The sequence below is a fragment of the Microtus oregoni genome, unplaced genomic scaffold (genome assembly GCF_018167655.1).
Source record: "Microtus oregoni isolate MIOR12 unplaced genomic scaffold, Mior012 000019F_ref0000042, whole genome shotgun sequence".
Classification (NCBI taxonomy): domain Eukaryota; kingdom Metazoa; phylum Chordata; class Mammalia; order Rodentia; family Cricetidae; genus Microtus; species Microtus oregoni.
In genome coordinates, this window is record NW_024543078.1 from 489875 (window position 1) to 511599 (window position 21725).

The following is a 21725-nucleotide window of genomic DNA, read 5'->3' on the forward strand; positions in this document are numbered from 1 at the left end:
TAGATAACATTTTGCTATATGATTCAAATGTAAATACTTTAGAAAGAATGTTTGAAGAAGTAAAGTAAAATTTGCCTAGGGATTACAAATTGCTCCTGAAAAATACAAAGAGGAGATTCTATTAATAATTTATATTATAAAATAGGTTTACAAGAAGTTAGAACCCAAAAGGCGCAAAATAGGAGAGATTGATTGCAGACTCTTAATGACTTCCAAAGATTGCTAAGAGACAGTTTCCATCTAAAGCACACTACTGGGATAGGGTTCTGATGACCTGCTTAATTTAAATTTAGATAGTGACAAAAACTTAAATAGTCCCAGAGAATTATGAGATGAAGCTAAGAGAGAATTGGCTTTGATTGAAGAGAAATTACAGAAGGTACATGTGTATCATGTGGGTACAAATCTTTTTTTTTTTTTTTTTTTCATTTTTTTTTTTTTATCTGAAGCTGAGGACCGAACCCAGGGCCTTGTGCTTGCTAGGCAAGCACTCTACCACTGAGCTAAATCCCCAACCCCGGGTACAAATCTTAACTGCATTTTGGTTATATTACCCTCCAAACATTTCACAATAAAAAATTTAGTGCATAGGGAAGTTATTATCTTAGAATAGATCTTTTGTTTTACCACATAAACTGAGTAAAAAATTTAAAAATTATGTGGAAAAGGTCTCTGAGTTAATTCTAAAAGGAAAATTGCGTCTTCATTAATTAGCAAGAATAGACCCAGCAGAAATTATAATACCTTTTAATAATGATGAAATTGACAAAATATGGGAAGAAAGTGAACCCTGGTAAAGAGATTAACAACAACTATCCCTAAAGCAAGAGAATTCAACTTTCAAAGAGAACTAATTGGATCCTTCCTCACATTGTATGGGACACACCAACAACTGGAGCCCCTACATTCTATATGGATGCAAATAAATCAGGGAAGACAGGAAACAAATCAGAAAATTTAAGTAAAACAAGGACCTTGTGATTCTGTGCAAAAGTCAGAATTATATGCTATTCTCATGCTACTAAAGGATTTTAAAGAAAGTTTCAACATAGTTACCAATTCACAATATCTAGAAAGAGTTGTTTTACATATTGAAACCATTAAATTTATACCAGATGATACAAAATTGACTTCATTATTTATTCAGTTGCAAGCTATAATCAGGAATAGGCATCATCCCATATACATAACACACATCCGATTCCATATGGGTCTGCCAGGTCTTCTAGTACAAGGTAATGCAGAAATTGATCAATTATTCTTTGGAAATGTTCTGAAAGCCTCAGAATTTCACAAAAAAACATCATGTCAATAGCAAAGGTTTAAAAAAATCTTTTCCATCATGTGGTAACAAGCCAAGGACATTATAAGGAAATATCCTAATTATCCTTTATCAAACCAAACACCACTGCCTGCAGGAAGTCACCCAAAAGGTACTCAAAGGGATGAAATATGGCAGATGGATGTGTTCCATTTTGTAGAATTTGGAAAACTAAAATATGTACACCACGCAATTGATACCTATTTAGGTTTTCTATGGGCAACTGCTTTGAGTTTGGGAAAGGCTGATTCATTAATCACACATTTACTAGAAGTTATGGCCATTATAGGTATACCTGCACAAATAAAGTCAGACAATGCTCCAACATATGTCTCTAAGAAAACGAAATGGTGTTTTGATTATAATATAAAGCATATCACAGGCATCCCATACAATCCTGCAGGGCAAGCAGTTAGAGAAAGATCAGATTGAATTCTAACAGATCCGTTAGATAAACAGAAAGGAGTGATAAATACTCCTTAAAACATAAAGCACGGCATCTGCTCTACACTCTATGGCTGTAGCATGTGTGCCACTGCAGGTCAGTACAGGAGCCTCGAGAACTAGGCCTGGAGACTTAAAAACACACACAGAGAGACAGACAGAGAAAGACACGGACATGGCTCATCCTTGATACAAGAATGCCAAGTTTATTGTGCTCCAGGGAAACTTATGTAGGGATCCTTAGCCACGCCCAGCTCTCGAGATTTTTCAGCTGCAGGCCTCATCAGAACTCACTCCCCTGCCATCAGGGTCTCGTGCTCAGAACAGCTGCAGGCACAGGTGTTTTGCTCAGTTCACTCCAGCAGGCAAAGAGTCTGAGGCAGGCAAAGAAAGTCAAGGGGCCAGTGATCTGCAGCTCCCAACACAAAAATAGATTACATAATGCTTTATGAACTTTGAATTTTCTAAGTGCTAATGAGAAAAGAACAACATCTCCAGAGAGACACTGGATAGTAGAAAAAAAAAACTACAGAATTAAGTCAGCCAATATATTTTAAAGATATACTGACTTCAGAACGGAAACCAGACATGTGTTATGTTAAGGAAGGGGTTTTGCTTTTGTTTCTACAGGAGAAAAAAAGGTATGGATACCATTAAAATTGATAAAGATTTGATTTGAACAAGAGACACCTTTTAATTAGAACAGATAATAGTTCATTAAGCACCATGGCTTTAATTTAAATTAACCTATAAAGCTAGAAAATGCTTTTCATTTGATCAGATATAACCTGCCAATAGAGAATCTCCCCAAAGTTAGGGTTGGGGAAGAATTTTGTTTTTATCTTTTCAGGAGAATAAAGGTACCCAGCTAAGGAATCTGAAGACCACTGGAAAAATGAGACATCTGAAGACAACAAACAAACCATCCAGAAAAAAAATGTCTCAAGAAAATGAGTAAATTGGTCTGATGGTATATCACATTTCCAACAGGGTAAAATTTCATAAATCTTCCCAAATGTTTGCTCTCTACAGACAAATAATGCAGATGGACTTTTTGTAGTCCCAGTCCAATTAAAGATTAAAGCTGTCTCTGGAGTTGGAGTGTCTCTCCTCTAAACCCAAGCAAGCTTATTAAAGTGAAATCCGAAATCTCTGTCTCATGTCAGAAGAGCCACCTGATATTGGACAGAAGAAAAACAAAGTTTAAGGACTATTTTATTGCCACTAATCTCATGATCCTTTGGTTTTATTAAACTGACTCTTTAACAGTTTTTCTTAAGGTATATGATTTTGATATATATATATATGTATATATATATATATATTAAACTGTCATTATATTAATGGTCATATAGAGTACTAACTAATTCTACAAAAAGGTTTCATCTACCTTTCTGCACATGATTTCAGGTTTGAGTCTCTATCAGTTTTCTGCAGTGAACTATGAGCATGCCCAACAGCGACCTTCGAAGTCTCCAAAAGGAGGATGGGGCACCACGTGACAATTCCTCCAGGACTATGATAATACCACTAGGCTGAAAAACTGCTCGGAACAGTTTTGAGTTGGCTAGCTGAGATGATTCAGCCTAACAGACTACTCTAGCCCCCCTGCACTTTCCCATCATACAACAACAAATGCTAAAGCTTCCTCTCTCTCAGGACTTTACAATTAACCAAAAATTTTCTTTTCAGGATCCCATTGTCCCCAGACAGCAGGAAGTAAATTTAAGAATAAGATGCCCAAATTAACAAGAGGTGGGGTGGATGGTTTTTGATCATTCAGTGGGTTGTGGATCTTTTTCATTGTTTGGGGAGGTGGTTTTCACTTGTTACTGGTAATGGTCAGAAAAAAAGCTAAACAAAGGAACTGAGATTTGAGGTTCTTATTCTGAAAAAAGAGGGAGGATATAGATATGATAAGATAAAAAGATTATTGAATCTACATTTAAAAAACAACTACTAGATTTAAATGTTTTACATTGGATTGGATTTTTACATATTGTATACAAATTTCATATATTGACACAAATTTGAGATTAATTTTGTTAGAACATATTGAACATACATTTCTAATCTTGTTCAAGGTATTGTACCTATAACAGCTCATTTAACAATGTAATGCAAATATCTAGTCCTTGAAAATTATTATTACCAGCTGTTTAGGATAATAAGGAAATGCAGGTTAGTAATTAATCACCTATTATAATGAAATTGTAGTCACATTAGGTATATTTTCAAGGTCAATCAAAGATATATTTTAGATAGACAGGTCATCTTCAAACACTTTAGAGATCTACAGAATTTGGCATTTAAGATGTTTTAATAACATAGGCTCATTTTTTTTATGATGAGACATGTCTACACCTGGCAGTACCAATCTACTTCAGATAAAATAATGGATATCTAAGAAACTCCACATGGAGTTTTCTTTGCAGCAAAAGTAAGCCACTGGGCAAGAAAATGCCCTTGCCTCGATGGCTGACAGTATGCTGTTCTAATTGGACAAGCAGGACACAAAAGAAAGTGACTGCCAAACATTGTCAAGACAAGTGATTGCCCTTCAGAATATCCTACTTCACAGAAAAGTCTGTTGGATATGCTAGGCCTGTGGGCTGAAGATGGATGCGCCAACATCACAGAGCAATTTTGGGTGACTGTTCATAGCATTTCTCACATTTTTTGGAAGTCACTTTCTTGTACTTCCTGCTCACTCAGTTAATTTTATTTCCTTATTGGGTGTCTGCGGGAGCTGAAGATTAGATAGTTATAGTTTTCCTTGTTTACCTGACACAGAAAGTTATTACAGAAAGTAAATTAGGTACAAGACTTTAAACTCACCAAGATACGATAAATATGGAGTATTTTCTCTGAATTTGTCAAATGCAAATGGAATAGACATTGTTGATGTATTTATTGCCTGTATATATTGTATATAGGTATTGTACTTATTGTATATAGCTTTTCTTATATTAGTTATAATCTTTTTTTATTTTAGACAAAAAAGTGGAAATGTAGTGATATTTTATTTGTGTTTTAATAAATAAAGCTTACCTAAAGAACAGAATGCAAAACAGCTGCCCTGATCAGACTTAATCCCAGCAGTCACCCTAGGTAGCCATACAGGCCAGGCAGCGGTGGTGCATGCCTTTAAGGTCAGTCAGTGGTGGCACACACCTTTAATCCCAGCACTAGAAAGGAGGGTAAAATGGGAGGAGACAGGAACTCGTTCTCTTTCAGTCTGAAGATTTTAAAGAGGTAAGAGCTCTCTAGTGACTTGGCTGCTTTTGCTTTTCTGATCATTAGATTGTACCCCAATATCTGTCTCTGGGTTTTTAATTAATCTTGCTACAGGAAGGCATTTCATTCATGCTTGCTTGTACTTTCAGAGGTTTAGTCTGTTTTTATCGTGGCAGTAACCATGATGGCACAAAGGCTGGAGAAGGAGCCGAGAGATCTGTATCTGAATTAGCAACCAACAGGGCCATGATTGGGCTTCCGAAACCCCCAGTGACATTCTTCCTCCAACAAGGCCACACTTACTCTAACAATGTCACACCTCCTAACATAATTCAGGTAACACCACTCCCTAATGACCAAGCATTCAGGTCTGAGTCTGTGGGAATCATCCCTGTTCTAACCATTGCAGACAGCAAGTGCCTCTACTCACTGGTCCTCAATTCCTGCCTTTTTACATTTTATTTGTTCATTTATTTACTTGTTTATTCGTGTGTGTGTGTGTGTGTGTGTGTGTGTGTGCATGTGTGCATGTGCACCATAGTCTTCATGGAGGTCAGAGTACAAATTGCAGGAGTTGGTTCTCTCCTTCCACCATGTGTGCTTGGTTCTGAGGATCAAATGTAGGTCATGAGGCTTGGAAGCAAGTATCTTTACCCACTGAATCAACTAAAAAGCCAACCTCTGCTTTTTAAAAATGTCATTGGCACTTAATATAGTTGCTGGTAAGACAGTATTTTATATCTATGTCCTGCTATGTTAGCTGTTTCTTGTGGTTTTCTTCACATTTAGTCCACCATTCTCTTGTCTTTTATACTAGATTTTTTTTATTTACCATTAAACTTTTCCTATTCCATTTATAATGTACTCTTTTTTAAGATTTCCTTTTACTTAGATGGGCATGGTGGCACATGACTTTACTCCTAACACTTGGGAGGCAGAGGCAGACAAATCTCTGAGTTTGAGGCCAGCCTGGTCTACAGAGAAAGTTCCAGGTCAGTCAGGGCTACACAGACTATTTCTACAAGAAACCATGTCTTAGAAAAAAAATAAAAGTTATTTTTGCGTGTCTGTGTGTAAAGAACACATATTTAAGGGTGTCTCCAGAGGCCAGAAAAAGGCATCAGATCCCCTACAGCTGGAGTCAAGGGTAGCTGATATGGGAGTTGAAAGACAAACTTTTAGAAGAGAAGAAAGCATTCTTAATTACTAAGTTGTCTCTCCAGCTCCTGTAGACTCTTTTCATTGTGGGTTTTTTTTTTTTTGAGATATGTTTCCTTGGTTATCCCAGAATAGTCTTGAACACTATCTGTATCTGTATCTGAGAATGACCTTGAGTTCTTGATCCTCCTACATCTACTCCCCAAGAGCTAAGATTACAGTCATGTGCTTCCACTCCTGACTCTTGGGTTTCTTTTTTTGAGATCGGCTGTGTTGTCCAGGGTAGCCACAAACTCCTGGGCTCAAGGGGTCTTGCTTCTTCAGCTTCCCAGGTAGTGAAGACTCTAGGCATATGTAACTAAACATAGACACAATATACTCTTTTCAATTACCTTCCTAGTTTTCATTCATGGTTGTGATTATTTTTCTGTGTTTTCCGTGCAGAGTTTCACTATATCACCAAGATGACCTCAAATTTATGATCCTCCTACCTTAGTGTCCTAAGAATCTAAACATCAACATTATGTCTTGACCTCCAAATATTCACATCCTTCTCACAACATTACTTTACTCAATCCAAATCATGACTTATTTATGCATCTATTCAAACTTCAGAGTCTCATCTGAACCATGTAGGCACCTACTTCCAATGTGGACAGTCTCTGTAAGGCTCATGAGTTGGAAATGTAGTCCTCAGTGCAACAGTGTTGAGACGTAGGAAGTCAGAATAAGTCCAAACAAATGACTTCTTTACATTGTTTACCTCAGGCCCTGCTGTAGACGGATGGAGACTGCTCTTTGTTTCCCAGCCACCCAGGCCCAAATAACACAGAAAGTATATTAATTACAATACTGTTTGGCCAATAACTTACGCATATTTCTAGCTAACTCTTACATCTTAAATTAACCCATTTCTATTAATTTGTGAATCACCATGAGGTTGTGGCCTACCAGTAAGCTTCTGGCTGGCAGTTGGCATCTTTCTCCTCCAGTAGCTACATGGCATCTCTCTGACTCCACCTACTTTCTCTATATATCTCTGTTTGGATTTCCCACCTGGATTTACTCTGCTAAACCAATGGCCGAAACAGCTTTATTCATCAACCAATAAAAGCAATACATATACGGAAGGACATCCCACATCTCAACCCATCAAGACAGCAGAAACATGAACAACCTAAAGAATGAGAACCTTTGGAATGTTCATCATACCAAGTCAAATTCCTTGCCAGCTGTGAACCTGGGTTTTCCAAGATGGAACTTGTTTCCTGAAATGAGTCTCCTGCATTTGTGTCATGCATGCGTTTAAGCCTGGATTCTGCAAATGAAAGGACATGTGATCTTTTCTTACTGAGTCTGGCATGCTTGTCTAATATGATGATCTCCAATTCCTGGAAACCACACAATTTTATTTTTCTTTATAGCAGATTAAAACTCCATTAGGTATGTCTACCACATTTTCTTTATCCATTCATATCTTATGTGCATCTAAATTAATTTAATATTTCAGGATATTATAAAAAAAAGTTCCCCCAGGTCTGGAGAAATGGCTCAGCAATATATGAGCACTGCCTGTTCTTCTAGAAGACCTGGATTTGATTTCCAGTCCATTTATGGTAGCTTACAATATCTGAAACTCCAGTTCCAGGAGATATGATGTTTTCTTCTGCAGGAACCAGGCACTTGTGCACAGACATACATGTAGGGAAAACACCCATATACATAAAATATAACAAAAGTGAATAATAACTAAGATGTGCTTCAATGCCCAGGAATGGAGCAGCTTACCCTTCATCTTCTCAAGGTCAACTCTTGAATAAATTTGATTTTCTTCCTATTGACCCACTTCCCTCTGAGTATTGGAGCTCCAATAGTAAGCTCATGAAGTAGTAAGCTAATAAACTCGGGTCTAGCAACAAGTGCCATCAGAAGTGTGCCACTCTTACACTCCAGGTCCCCAGTGTGCATCATGCCTATGTTTATGTCTGAGAAGGAATGGTGTTGAGAGAAGGCATTCTTCAGGACATTCCTGTTTGCACACCCACAGTGCTTCTGTCCTCCTTCATTCCTTTGATCTTGAAGCTCTTGTTTTACATAGCAGGTGAGAAATTGTCAGCTTACAATGAGCTGCTTCCATAGCAGGTGCATTTCTGCACATCTCCCTTGAGGTCTGTGCTCATGGAGATCACCGTACTTGCACTCTGGCAGCCTTGCTTTATGTAGCTTCTGCAAAGGCCTTCACTGCTTCAGGGTGTTACTTGTTTTTCTTAGCATTGTGACAAGATCTGTGTCTTAACTTAAAGCTGGAAGGATCTATTCTAGTTCACAATCTCAGAGATGTCAATCTATCATAGTTGGGAGGACATAACAACAGAATAGTTCACAGTCTGTAGTTCACATTTCTGCCAGAAGGTAGAGAAAGGGCCCCTTAACAATTTGCTAGTGAAAAGTTGATGTGGGATTCCCTTCTGTATGCTGTAAATACCATTGGTTAATAAAGAAACTGTCTTGGGCCTGCACAGAGCACATTAGAGGTAGACAGGGAAAACTAAACTGAATGCTGGGATAAAGGAGGCACAGTCAGAGAGAAGCCATGGAGCCAGTGCCAGAGACACTGGAATCTTGCCGATAGGCCATGAGCCTCATGGTAAAATATAAAATAATGAAAATAGGTTAAATTAAGATGTAAAAGCTAGCCAATAAAAAATTAGAGCTAATAGGCCAAGCAGTGATTTAATTAATACAGTTTTTGTGTGGTTATTTTGGGAGTCTGGGCAGCTGGTAAATGAACAAGCAGACTCCTTACAACAAATTGGCACTCCAATCTGGTCAACTAAGTCCATGTAAAACCTTAGAGGGCTTGGAAAGGAATTCTAGAAGTGCTTAGCATTTTAAGAAATTGTCCTAGTCACAAAGGGATTACAGATAAGCAATAAGGAAAGATTCAGACATAAAAGACCTCTAAATGAGATAGTGTGTTTTAAAGATGTATGTAGGCTTGGGAAAGAGAAGAAAAATAGTATAGAGAGTCATAAAAGGAAGCAAATGGTTCAGAAAAAAATATAAAACAAAATCTTTAAAGAGACAGAGTACAGAAGTCATAGATTAAAAGAGTAAAGATAATAAAATAAATATTAAAAAGCAATAGAGTAAAAAAAGCCATGTAAAGATGAAAAAATATACAGAGTCTGAATTATGTATATTAATGTGTTTTCTTTAATTTTTTTTAATTGTGAAGGAGCCAAGTAACCAACATATATACTTTAAAGGTATTTTATCTTCAAAACTTGGTTCTAAAAATGTGAAGAGAGTTTCTTCTTTTGTTTCCACAGAAGATGAGAACCTGTGGATTAATTCTAGAGTATAGGCCAAGATCCCCTAAAAGGTCATCATGAACACTCCCAAAAATTGCTTTGCCCAACAAAAAGCAGAAAGCAGTTTGGAGAGAACTATGCCCAAATTCCCCAAATAGTGTTAGTTAATTTTAGGTTACATTTAAAGGGGGATATGCTATAGAGATGGATAATTTGCATTGGTATGGATCTTGCTTTATGGATACAAATTTAAAGTCAGTTGTGTTATATGTATATTTCTGCTCTTAGTTAAGGTATTTTTGTGCAGCTCATTTAAAAATATAATGTATAATTAAGAAATATAGGTTAATAGATAATAATCTATAATAGTAAAGATTGTAGTCATGTTAGTTAGATTTTCTAGATGTACAGAGATGTATTTCAGATGGATAGGCATTCTTCAAACCTTTCAAAGACTACAGAATATGCATTTAAAATGTTTAAGAACTTAGGACTTTCCATGATGGTGAGACACATCTGTTCCTGGCAACACCAAGCTACTTCAAGAGGAAGATGGGCATCGAAGAGGCTTCTCATGGAGTCTGCTAGCCATTTGGGCAAGAAACTGCTCTTGCCTGGACTGCTTGATGGACTGGACATGCAGGACCCACAGAGAAATGACTGCTGAACTTACCTAAACATGAAATAGTTCTTTGGGGTTCCTGTTACACAAAAGAGTCTGCCAAACATTCTGCAAGACAAGAAAAATATGACGGACAAACTGCCAATATAGGTGAAATTGTTTTTGAAATTACCTGCTTCGTGGAAAAGTCTGCTGGATACTATGGGCCTGTAGGCTGAAGACAGATATCCCAACATTATAGAAGAGCTTTGGGTGACTATCGAGGCAGCAAGATTTCTCTGTCGATTCTAGAGTTTTGGAAGTTGTTTACAATGTACTTCCTGTTTACTTAGGTAATGTTATATCCTTCTAGAGTCTTCAATGAAGTTGAAGAATAGATAGTTATAGTTTTCTTTAGTTATGGTAAAAGATAAAGTATATGTAAATATTATAACTGTAATTCTTGCTTGATACCTGTTTTTTTTTTGTTGTGTTGTTTTGTTTTTTGTTTTTCGAGACAGGGTTTCTCTGTGGTTTTGGAGCCTGTCCTGGAACTAGCTCTTGTAGACCAGGCTGGTCTCGAACTTACAGAGATCCGCCTGCCTCTGCCTCCCAAGTGCTGGGATTAAAGGCGTGCGCCACCACCGCCCGGCGATACCTGTTTTGTTGAATGTAATTTTTTCTATGTTAAAGTTAAAACCTTTCAGTCATCAACAGTCTCCCAGCCAAAAAAATGCCCAGGGCCAGATGGTTTCAGCTTAGAATTCTACAACACTTTCAAAGAAGAACTGATACCACTACTCAAATTATTCCACACAATAGAAACAGAAGGAACATTACCAAACTCTTTTTATGAGGCTACAATTACCCTGATACCCAAACCACAGAAAGGCATTACTAAGAAAGAAAATTACAGACCAATCTCACTTATGAACATTGATGCAAAAATACTAAATAAAATACTAGCAAATCAAATCCAAGAACACATCAGAACCATCATCCACCATGATCAAGTCGGCTTCATCCCACAGATGCAGGGATGGTTCAACATACAAAAATCTGTCAGTGTAATTCACCATATAAACAAGCTGAAAAATAAAAACCACATGATCATCTGATTAAATGCCAAAAAAGCTTTTGACAAAATACAACATCCCTTCATGACAAAGGTCTTGGAGAGAACAGGGATATAAGGAACACACCTAAACGTAATTAAGGAAATATACAGCAAGCTAACGGCCAACATCAAACTAAATGGATAGAAACTCACAGCGATTCCATTGAAATCAGGAACAAGACAAGGTTGTCCAGTCTCTCCATATCTAATCAATATAGTTCTTGAGGTCCTAGCTAGAGCAATAAGACACCAAAGGGAGATCAAGGAGATACAAATTGGAAAAGAAGAAGTCAAACTCTCACTGTTTGCTAATGATATGAGTTTACATAAGTGATCCCAAAAATTCTACCAAGGAACTTCTACAACTCATAAACACTTTCAGCAATGTAGTAGGATACAAGATTAATTAAAAAAATCAGTAGCCCTCCTGTACACAGATGATAAAAGGACTGGGGAAGAATTCAGAGAATCAACACCCTTCACAATAACCACAAATAGCATAACATATCTTGGAGTAACTCTAACCAAACAAGTGGAAGACTTGTACAACAAGAACTTTAAATCTTTGAAGAAAGAAACTGAAGAAGATACCAGAAAGTGGAAAGACCTCCCATGCTCTTGGGTAGGCAGAATTAATATAGTAAAAATGGCAATCTTACCAAAAGCAATCTACAGATTCAACACAATGCCCAGCAAAATCCCAGAAAAATTCTTCAAAGACTTCAAAAGAACGGTACTTAACTTCATATGAAAAGCAAAAAACCCAGGATAGCCAAAACAATTCTGTAAAATAAAAGAACTTCTGGAGGCATCACAATCCCTGACTTCAAACTCCACTACAGAGCTATTGTACTGAAGCCTGGTATTGGCATAAGAATAGACAGGAGGACCAATGGAACAGAATAGAAGGCCGCGATATCAATCCACACATCTTGGAACACCTGATTTTTGACAAGGAAGCCAAAAATATCAATTGGGAAAAAGAAACCATATTTAACAGGTGATGCTGGCATAAATGGATATCAACATGTAGAAGAATGAAAATAGACCCATATCTATCACCATGCACAAAACTCAAGTCCAAATGGATCAAAGACCTCAACATAAAGCCAGCCACACTGCACCTTATAGAAGAGAAAGTGGAAAGTACACTTGAACGCATTGGCAAGGGAACCACTTCCTATATATAACCCCAGCAGCAGAAACACTGAGAGAAACAATTACTAAATGGGACCTCCTGAAACTGAAAAGCTCCTGTAAAGCAAAGGACATGGTCAACAAGACAAAATGACAGCCTACAGAATGGGAAAGAAATTGGACACCAAAAGAACACATAATCCAATTTAAAAAAATGGAGTACAGACCTAAACAGAGATCTCTCAACAGAGGAATCTAAAATTGCTGAAAGACACTTAAGGAAGTGTTCAACATCCTTAGTCATCAGAGAAATGCAAATCAAAACAACTCTGAGATTCTATTTTACACCTGAAAGAATGGACAAGATCAAAAACACTGATGACAACTTATGCTGGAGAGGTTGTGGGATAAAGGGAACACTCCTACATTGCTGGTGGGAATGAATGCTGGTACAACCCTTTTGGATGTCAGTGCGGCAATTTCTCAGAAAATTAGGTAACAACCTTCCTCAAGACCCAGCAATACCACTAAAGGATGCTCAATTGTGCCACAAGGACATGTGCTCAACTATGTTCACAGCAGCTTTGTTTGTCATAGCCAGAACCTGGAAACAACCGAAATTCCCCTCTACCGAAGAATGAATAAGGAAAATGTGGTACATTTACACAATGGATTACTACACAGTAGAAAAAAATAACTACATCTTGAATTTTGCAGGAAAAGGATGGCGCTAGAAAACATTATTTTGAGTGAGATAACCCAGATAATTATCACATATACTCACTCACAGGTGGTTTTTAAACATAAAGCAAAGAAAGCCAGCCTACAAACCACAATCCCAGAGACTTTAGACAACAATGAGGACACTGAGAGACTCACATAGATCTAATCTACATGGGAAGTAGAAAGTAGAAAAAGACAAGATCTCCTGAGTAAATTGGGAGCATGGGGACTTTGGGGGAGGGTTTAAGGGAGGAGAGGAGCAGAGAAAAATGTAGAGCTCAATAAATATCAATAAAAAAGATGAAAATACAAATAAAAGTTAAAACCTTCCTTCTTATTTAAATAGAAAAGGGGAGGTGATGTGTGATTCCCCTCTGTATGCTGTGAATACCATTGGTTAATAAAGAAACTCTCTTGGACCTGTGCAGAGCAGAAGAGAGGTAGGCAGGGAAAACTAAACTGAATGCTGGGAGAAAGGAGGCACAGTCAGAGAGATGCCATGGAGCCGCTGCTGGAGACAGACACACTGGAACCTTGCCGGTAGGCCATGAGCCTCATGGTAAAATATAAAATAATGGAAATAGATTAAATTAGATGTAAAAGCTAGCCATAAGAAATTAGAGCTAATAGGCCAAGTAGTGATTTAGTTAATACAGTTTCTGAGTGGTTATTTCAGGGGTATAGTTGACCAGGAAATGAACAAGAAGCCTCTTACAACAAAAAGTTCTTTTAATTTCCATTTATTTAAAAATGTTTTGGGCTCATTTGGTCAAGTGCTTGTCCTAAAAGCATAAGAACCTAAGGTCCCTAGGGCCCACATAAAAAAGCCAGGTGTGTCTCCTGCTTACAGTCTCAGTACCAGAGAATCAAAGTCCTGGGGCTTTCTGGCTAGCCAGTGCTGTCTACTAGGTGAGCTTCAAACAGTAGGATGTCATGTCTCAAAAAACAAGGTGGAAGGCTCCTGAGGCACATGCCTTTAATCCCAGCACCCAGGAGGCAGAGGCAGGAACTCAGAATTTGAGGCCAGCCTGGTCTACAAATCTAGTTCCAGGACAGCTAGGGCTACACAAAGTAAGCCTGTTTAAAAAAATATTTAACTTTAAAGACTTTGGGATTAAAAACATATGCCACCATGCCTGACTAATGTTTTTTTAAAATATTTTTTTTTAATTTTATGGGATCTATATTTTCTTTTTATCAATGTTTTCAAACATTCTATATTATTCCCTGTTTATGCACATTGAAGTCTCTGCTCAGTGAACCTGGTGGTCAACGCCTTATTTCACTAGAACCAGAAAGTCACTCAGTCTTTGCCAAGGTGCTCAGGACTTGCTGAGGCATGCTTTCAACTCCAGCCAGGTAGTTTATACTACTTCACTTCCTGCCTGGAGAGAGTCTCACGTTTAATCAATGGTAAGAAAGTAAGAATTCCTCTTGTCTTTCCTGCCCACATACAGCCTTGTGTATACACATTACCTAACGTATGTGTGTGCTCTAGACTCCCAGAAACACCTCAAAATTCTCCAATTTTCTAACTTTTCCTTGTAAGCGTTTTAGTTAACTTCTCCTTTGCTCCAGATGTTATCAACCAGCACAGAATGCCAACATGTTAAGCAGCTGCCCCTCACAGTTAGACAAATGTCCCTGAGCGTCAAGTATGGCTCCAGGTCAGTGAGGGAATGAGGAAAAGACAAATAAACACTCAGGAAATCTGGCATCTGGCACGTTGGGTTCTCTGATGAGAGAAGCTCCGCATGTTTATTATACCAGTTGAACAGAGAGGTGTATACAACTGGACGAGGAGTCAGACCATCACACACAGATAAACAAGGAGGCAGCTGGATCTAGGTGACAGTTTCTGCAGGGGAGAAGCCTTCAGATGGTAAGTCGTAGAGGTGGGGATCTATGGTGGACATTTTCTGCACACACTATCAACATCTACACATGGACTAGAGGAAGGCTTTCCCTTCTTCTGAGCTAGAATGGGGGAAGGTTTTACCACTTCGCCACAGGTCTGAGCCTATGGGGTCCTTGACATGGCTGTTCCCTATGCCAGCAACACTCATTCACTCAGGACTTCCTCCACTCCCCACAATCCCTAAGCAAAATCTGTTGTCTGCAACCTGCAAGTCAGATCAAATAAGACAGCCTTCTCTTTCTCAGACTTTGCGTGTATTGTTCCTTTGGCATGTTATATTTGGATGGGGGTACACAGGATTGTTGACATGAATTGGCATGATCCAGAGTTGGTTTCGAAAGAGTTACTTCATCAGCCGGCATGGTTACTGATCTCTGCATTCTTTTGGAGCAGCTCTGCCAGCAGGGCCTGCTCTGTTCCAGTTTATATGACTGTTGCTGTCCATATGGCAAAGAAGAAGAAGGTGGTTCCTCTCTCCTGCAGGAGCCACAGTTGTTATGGGGAATCAGATGTATGCTTCTGGTGAGTCTGTGTTGCCACCATTTGCCAACTGATTAAGTTGGAGGTAAGCAACTTGGTGTGTTTTAAGCCAAGGGAAAAACACGGAGCTGAAAATAGAAACGTGGCAGTTGAAGCTGCAGGGTTGGTGAAAAATTGTTTCAGGGCTCCATGCAGTGAACACTGACACCCTTACATACGATCCTCCAAGAAGCCACTAAATGATAAACAATGAGTTTGCTGTGAAATGCTTTGAAGGAACTTTGAGCCCCCCTGTTCTTTCAGGGCTGCCAAGCTGCTGGCTTTCGTTGTATCTGCTGCAGGATGTTGGCTTTCAAGGCTCCTGTGGAACTTGGGAGGAGGAAGATGGAAGGGATGTTAAAAATGCTTCCAAACTCACTGTACTTCTTAAGATCTCCCATGAATAAACACTCATGGGTGCGAAACTTTGAATAATTTCCAAATTTGTGCTTTTATTGTTTATTTTATTTCTAGTTTTCAGACAGGGTCTCACTCTCTAGCCCAGGCTAGCTTAGAATTAACTATGTAACCCAGGCTGTCCTAAATGTGTAACAGATTTCCTGCCCAGGCCTCCTTAATGCTGGATTACAGGTATGAGCCACCACACCCAGATTCATTTCCAAAGTCCTTACAGGGCCAGCAAGATTTCTGAGCAGGTAAAGGCTCTGGCCACACCAGCTTGATGATCTAAGGTAGATTCCCAAGAACTCATGACTGCCAACTGTGCACCATGGCACGTACTTCTCCTGCCAAAAGTAATACTTTTATTTTTAATTTAAAAACTGACCCTGACAATTTTGCTTATTACTTAGATTTTTTTAGAAGTTCTTAATTCACCATTTTTGCTAATGCTGCTGCTTTCAATTGTTTTCTTATTTTCCCCCTTTTTTTTCATATTTATTCATTGGGCCAGGGCAGGAGGGTGTTGCTCATATGCCATGGTACCTGTGCATGTGTGGAGGTCAGAGGACAGCCTTTGAGAGTTAGCTGTCTCTCTACCATTGGGTCCTGGCGGTCAATCTCAGGGTGTTAGGCTTGGTGGCAAGCATTCCACCCTAAGTCAGGCTTCTCTTTAGGAATAAAACCAATAGAATGACTCTCTCTATATGTAAAGAGGATTTATTAGAGTAACTTGTAACCTGTGGTCCTGCTAGTCCACCAGTAGTTGTCCTCTGACAGAAAGTCCAAGAACTTCACAGTTGTTCAGTCCACAAGGCAGAGTGTCACAGTGGGTCTTCAGAACGTCTTAGAATCCTGAAGAAATACGGCCTCCCTCAGGAGTAGGATAAACTTGCCAGTAAGTTGGGGGATGGGAGGGCTGTGGAACAATGCTTTGTACCCTGTAAAGATTTGTCATTATTATTAGTTTAATAAAATGCTAATTGGCCAGTAGCCAGGAAGAATAGGCAGTGCAGCCAGATTAGGAGAATTCTGGGAAGAGGAAAAGAGAGATGCAGTCACCAGCTAGATGCAGAGAAAGCAAGATGAGAATGCCATTCTGAGAAAAGGTGCCAAGCCATGTGGCTAAACATAGACAAGAATTATGGGTTGCTTTAAATTGTAAGAACTAGTTAATAATAAGCCTGAGCTAATAGGCCAAACAGTTAATAATTAATATAAGCCTCTGTGTTTCTTTGGGACTGAACAGCTATAGAGGGGCAAGTAGGCAAAAAGAAAAAGCTTCTATCTTAGTTAGAATTTCTACCTCTGTGAAAAGACACCATGACCATAGCAATTTTTTCTTTATCTATCTTCGTTTGTTTGTTTTTGCTTTTCTAGACAAAGTTTCTCTGTGTAATGGTCCTGGCTGTCCTGGAACTCACTTGGTAGCCCAGGCTGGCCTCATACTCACTGAGATCCGCTTGCCTATGCCTCCCGAGTGCTGGGATTAAAGGCATGTGCCATCACCTCCTGGCCCAACCACAGAAATTCCTTTAAAAGGAAGATTTAATTGAGGTAGTGCCTTACAGTTCAGTACATTGTTGCCACAGTAGGGAACATGGCAGTGTTCAGGCCGACATGGTGCTGGCTACAGCCTGATCAGAAGGCAACAGGAAGTGGAATGGGACACTGGGATTGGCTTGAGCATATATGAGACTTCAAAGGCCACGCCCACAGTGACATGCTTCCTCCAACAAGGCATTCCTACTTCAATAAGGCCACACCTCCTAATAGTGCCAATTAAATTTATGGGGTCCAATTCCATTCAAACCATCACAGTTTCCTTCTTTCTTGTCCTTTATATAGGCTGCCACCAGAAGGTGTGGCCCTTAAGGGTGGGTCTCCTCACCTCAAATGATCCAGAAAAGAAAAATTCCTCTCAGGTGTGCTTGGGTTTTAGTCAGTGTAGCCCAGATGTAGTCAAGCTGATAACCAGAAACCCTCCCATTTGTTTTTAGACTAAATGTTTGTCCGTCTTTCTCAAACACTCACCATCAGCAGTCCTGTAGAGGTTACCAATCCTCTACCTGTGGAACTATCCAGGGTCATGAGATTGTCACCAGTGCTCACCACCTGCGTTGCCACCACCCTCACCTAAATCACAGCTCTCGAGTCACTTAGCATTTTCAATGAAACCTTCCCTTCCCTCAGACTGCCCTCTGTGGTCCTTGTGATGCTTCAGTGTGGTTTGAGTACATTACAGAAAAGGTTCATGTAACCTGGGTGGTGGTGGTGCACACCTTTAACTCCTGCACTCAGGAGGCAGAGGCAGGTGGATCTCAGTGAGTTTGAGGCCAGCTTAGTCTACAGAACAGGTTCCAGGACACTTAGGGCTGTTATACAGAAAAACCCTGTCTCAAAAATCAAAAACAAAACAAAACAAAAAAATATTCATGTACTAGTATCTTGGTACTTAGGGGATGGGGAAGACAGTGGAAATTTTGAGAGGGATGGCTTAAGGGAAGGTAATTAGGTCATTGGGGGCATCACCCTTGCAAGTGACTGACATAATGATCACAGGACCCAAGCCAGATAGAACCTGTCTAACCCTGACTTCCCTTTGTCACTGCTCTGACCTGAATGACATTGACCATCTACACACTACATTTCTCATTGGATCACTCTATTTTCTTTATCTCGCCTCATTATTCCCCAGGACTCATGCTATCAGAAATGCTGTATTTGCTAATGTTCATCTGTCTCCTCACATCAGAATAAAGCTCATGAAGACACTCTGAGGTTTCATTTGTCTCTTCCTGGAATTTGGGTGTCAGGACAGGAAGAACTGTGCAGTTGCTATATCAGGTTCTCCTGTAAAGACCACCCCGATATGAAGGCTGAGGCTGCTTGTTTGTTTCCCAACTGCCCAGACCCAAAATTATCACACAGAAACTGTATTAATTGCGATACTGTTTGGCCAATAGCTTAAGTGTATTTCTAGCTAGCTCTTACATCTTAAATTAACCCATTTTTATTATTCTGTGTATTACCACGAGGCTCATAGTTTACTGACAAGGTTCCAGGGTGTTTGTCTCCTTTGGCAGTTACATGGCATCTCTCTGGTTCCACCTTCTTTCCTCCTCCATCTGCTTGGAATTCCTGTCTTACTCTGTTCTGCCCTGTTGTAGACCAAAGCAGCTTTATTCATTAACCAATAAAAACAAGACATATACAGAAGGACTTCCCACCCCATATCCCCTTTTCTGTCAAAATAAAAGGGAAGGTTTTAACTTTTACATAGTAAAATTATATATAAAAAACAGGTATCAACTGAGAATTACAGTTACACTATTTATATCTATTTTATTTTTTTATTACAACGAAGGAAAACTATAATTATAACTATCTATTCTTCAACTTTATTAAAGACTCCAGAAGGACATACTATTACCTAAGTAAACAGAAAGTGCATTGTAAGAAACTTTTAAAACTCTAGAATTGACAGAGAAATCTTGCTGCCTGGACAGTCAACCAAAGGTTTTTGTAACATTGGGGCAGCCATCTTCAGCCTACAGGCCCATAGTATCCAGCAGACCTTTCTATGAAGCAGGAAATTTGAAAGACTGTTTTGCCTATATTAGCACTTTGTTAGTCACTTTTTTTTGTGTCCCGCATTTTTAAATGAGCTGCACAAACACAATATCTTAATCAAAAGCAGAAGTATATATAAAACAAAATTCATCTTAAATTTGTATCAATAAGCCAAGATCCATCCATACCATGTAAAGTATTAATCTCTCTAGCCTCATTTAAATGTAAACAAACATTTATAAACAATCATTTAGAAATTTGGGAGTTAATTTCTAGACTACTTTTTGCTGATTTCCCAACTGTTAATCAGTCTTTCAGGGGGCATCCTGTGTGGCAGGTCCATCTCAGCCAGCAGTCCTGAAGCTGTCATGGATGTTGGACCTTCTGGGCCATTGCTTCAGGAGGTCTTGTTTAATCAAACCATATTATCCAGTAAGGAATCCACAGCTTTCTCTCCTCTGTGGAAACAAAAGCAGAACCTCTTTTCCAGAGAAACATATCCTTAGACCCAAATTTTGAAGTCAAGATACTGGTAAAATATATATGTTGGTTTAGCTTAGCAGTCTGAACAATGAAATGTCTCTCTGTACTTAGCTCATTTACGGTCAAAAAATTCAAAGAAAACACAATAGTATACATAAATTAGACTCTCTGTGTATATTTTATCTTTACGTGGCTTAATTTTTTTACTTTATTACTTTTTTCCATTTATTTATTTATTAAAGATTTCTGTCTCTTCCCTGCCACCGCCTCCCATTTCCCTCCCCCTCCCCCAATCAAGTTCCCCTCCCTTGTTAGCCCATAGAGCTATCAGGGTTCCCTGCCCCATGGGAAGTCCAAGGACCACCCACCTCCATCCAGGTCTAGCAAGGTGAGCATCCAAACAGCCTAAGGTCCCACAAAGCCAGTATGTGCAGTAGGATCAAAAACCCATTGCCATTGTTCTTGAGATCTCAGTAGTCCTCATTGTCCACCATGTTCAGCGAGTCCGGTTCTATCCCAGGTTTTTTCAGACCCAGGCCAGCTGGCCTTGGTGAGTTCCCAATAGAGCATCCCCATTGTCTCAGTGTGTGAGTGCACCCCTCACGGTCCTGAGTTCCATGCCCGTACTCTCTCTCCTTCTGCTCCTGATCTGGACCTTGAGATTTCTGTCCGGTGCTCCAAAGTGGGTCTCTGTCCCTGTCTTCCTTCATCGCCTGATGAAGGTTAATATTGAGGAGGATGTCTATATGTTTTTCTTTGGGTTCTCCTTATTTAGCTTCACTGGGATCACTAATTATAGGCTCAATGTCCTTTGTTTATGGCTAGAAACCAAATATGAGTGAGTACATCCCATGTTCCTCTTTTTGGGTCTGGCTTACCTCACTCAGGATAGTGTTTTCTATTTCCATCCATTTGTATGCAAAATTCAAGAAGTCCTTGTTTTTTACTTCTGAGTAATACCCTAATATGTATACATTCCATACTTTCTTCATCCATTCTTCCATTGAAGGGCATCTAGGTTGTTTCCAGGTTCTGGCTATTACAAACAATGTTGCTATGAACATAGTAGAGCATATACTTTTGTTGTATGATAAGGCCTCTCTTGGGTATATTCCCAAGAGTGGTATTGCTGGGTCCAGGGGTAGGTTGATCCCGAATTTCCTGAGAAACCACCACACTGCTTTCCAAAGTGGTTGCACAAGTTTGCATTCCCACCAGCAATGGATGAGTGTACCCCTTTCTCCACAACCTCTCCAGCAAAGGCTATCATTGGTGTTTTTTATTTTAGCCATTATGACAGGTGTAAGATGGTATCTTAAAGTTGTCTTGATTTGCATTTCCCTGATCGCTAAGGAAGTTGAGCATGACCTTTAGTGTCTTTTGGCCATTTGAAGTTCTTCTGTTGAGAATTCTCTGTTCAGCTCAGTGCCCCATTTTATAATTAGGTTGATTAGATTTTTACGGTCTAGTTTCTTGAGTTCTTTATATATTTTGGAGATCAGACCTTTGTCAGTTGTGGGGTTGGTGAAGATCTTCTCCCAGTCAGTGGGTTGCCTTTGTGTCTTAGTGACAGTGTCCTTTGCTTTACAACTTTATTACTTTTTTACAAGTTTAATATTTATTTTATTATCTTTATTTCTTTAATCTATGACTGAATGTACTCTTTCATATTATAATTGTCTCTATTTTTTTCCTCTCTCTCAAGCCTATGTACTTTTATCCAACACTGTGACCCATTTAGAGGTCTTTCTCATCTGAATTTGTCTTTATTGCATATCTGT

The 21725-nt window shown here is 39.1% G+C and overlaps 1 pseudogene; it reads left to right on the forward strand.

Moving 5' to 3' along the window:
* Nucleotides 1-3214: 3214 nt before the first annotated feature.
* The window catches only part of LOC121459546, a 42880-nt pseudogene continuing 24369 nt past the window's right edge, over nucleotides 3215-21725 (forward strand).